Here is a 2,343-nt window from a genome sequence, read left to right as displayed (position 1 = left end):
AAACGGATGGGGGAACAGGCTGGGAGAAGAGATGCTTTTTATTCTCTGCCACTATTTTGCCCATTTTGGCTGGATGCAGCTCTGTGTCCTGATGAATCGGCAGCTGCAGCCGGGCTCTTGCTGATTGAAGGTGATTGTTCTGATTGCTGACTCCACTGCTCCGCCTCATGTTTCCGATGGCTTTGGGTAATTGAATTGGGAGAAGGCGCTGCCAGGGACAGACTTTTCCCATTCCCACTAATTGTCTGTTGGGGTTAAGACAGTCTGATATTGATTATTTCATTTTAAACGAATGTATTACAAACACACATTATGGTCCTATAGACGTAATGGGCCTTTGTTTTCCTCCTTTGTTTTCAGGATCTAAAATGAAGTGCATCTATTTTTAAATCCCACTGATCACTAAAGCAAAAATAGGAAACTCAGAATCGGGTGATGGTATCTGTAGACATTGCAAATTGTTTTTATATTAGCACCAAGCTTGCTTGGAATCAATTTTGGGCTTCATTGAGTTTGATAAAGTGAAGCTAGTATGTTCAAATCTATTACACAGGATTTATCATTTTAATGTTTTAAAAGGAGTCCTCATCTTGGCTTAGAGCCATAATGCTGATGACCTTTGAGATTTTCCCCCCTTCATCCTGGAGAATCCCACTGTTAAGGGGGTGGAATGGAATGTCATGGAGCTCAACAGCCTGTGCTACAAACCTGACTAATAGAACATTTTTACAGCTAAAATGTTTGTATCCCAACCTAAGGGCACAGAGAAGTCTTAGCCTTATAGAAACCCTGTAAAGTTGATTAGGTTGCAAGAGAAAGTGGGTTGCTGTAGGCTGTTTAGCGATTCTGTTCCCAAGTGGGAGTTTGAAACTGGGCACATTGTTCTGCATTTTGTTGAAACATGCAAAAAGGATATTATTTCTGTGCACTGCAAACGGAGGACTGGCTGAAGATTTTGATTCATTAAAATCATTTTTTCTGCTTCTGTTTCAATTTGAAAGCAGGAGGAATATCAAGTCATTCACTTTTTGCTTGGAAGTGTCTGTCTGAACCTCCAAGGTGTTAATTTCATCCGGGATTCACAATAATTTAGTCCCTGAACCTATTTAAAATGTCGCTGTTCAGCCCTAAGATTGTGAATGAATAAAGGAAGGTGCCACCATGAAGGAATATCTACTAAATTTTATTAAGGACATGCAAATTGCAGCTTCCTTTTTTCTGCCATGCATGATGGTGAGCGCTGAATATAGCTTACATGTTCTATTAGAGGCTGACTATGCATCATGAAGAAACCACAAGGTTATCTCATAACACTAAGGAGGGATTGCTGTGGGTGGTCGTTTGCTGGGGAAAGACAGAAATGGTAGATGTTTACCCTTTCCACCTGAACAGAAGGGGAAAATGCCAGGTGATAGGTGACTGATTTGTTATCATACAAAGCCTCTATGTGTTTCACTGTGTAGACTTCATTGGGGGATCAGAGAATTCACCTAGTGCTGGACCGGTCCGCAACAATTAAATTCTTTTATGTGGACAGGTCCAGCACTAGGTGAATTCTCCGATCCCCCTGATGAAGCCTGCATGGGGAAATGTGTAGGGGCTTTGTATGATGGTAAACCAGTCACCTATCACCTGGCATTTTCCTCTTTTGTTCTGCTGGCACATTGCTAGGTATAGCCCAATTTTCTTTAGCCTTTCCACCTGTCAGTTCTCTCTGGAAATGCTTCCCCTCCCCCAGGTTGTTTTTAAACTTCTTTCCCCAAAAAAATGAGGTCCAAAATTAGGAGTAAACGCAGTCTGAAGAAAACCTGCCAGGGCAGACATTTGCAGGAAAGAACTGGCAGATGTGGGAAGGTTTACGCATCTATCTCACCCTCTGATTCTGCCTTGCAAATGCCTCCCCCAAGGTCTGTGCCATGTGCTCCTGAGCTTTGGAAAAGATACTTCTGCTCTACACGGCAGCATTATAAAGGGCTCTGTAATGAAGTGCATAGTTAATAATCTGAATACGTTTATATAAAATAAATGCAACTTCTTTGGTATTTGGAAATTGGGTTTTTTGTTAACCTTAATAAATAGTGCTTCAAATAGAAAATGAGATTCCTCTTGCTTATTGTCATTCATAATGTTTATTTTTTTAAGTTGTTTTCTTGAGATTAATAGTGACAAAACTGGGCAAAATCAGCTAAAAATGTTATGCCTGTCCTCCAGCTTGTGTTCTGTTCTTCATTAATAATGGTTAAAGAGGGAAAGGGCATCTTTTTTTTATTTATTTTATTTTTTATTTATCCTTCGACTTGATATACCGCCCTAACCCCCGTAGGGGTCTCTGGGCGGTTTACA

At 40.6% G+C, this 2,343-nt stretch overlaps 1 protein-coding gene across 1 annotated transcript in view; it reads left to right on the top strand.

Moving 5' to 3' along the window:
• GATB (glutamyl-tRNA(Gln) amidotransferase, subunit B) overlaps positions 1-2,343 on the top strand; it is an 84,426-nt gene that overhangs the window by 37,388 nt on the left and 44,695 nt on the right. The gene's annotated exons all lie outside the window — the stretch shown is intronic.

Source organism: Gekko japonicus, unplaced genomic scaffold, assembly GCF_001447785.1.
Source record: "Gekko japonicus isolate JY-2015 unplaced genomic scaffold, Gekko_japonicus_V1.1 scaffold24, whole genome shotgun sequence".
Lineage (NCBI taxonomy): Eukaryota > Metazoa > Chordata > Lepidosauria > Squamata > Gekkonidae > Gekko > Gekko japonicus.
This window is presented reverse-complemented; position numbering and strand designations above follow the sequence as displayed.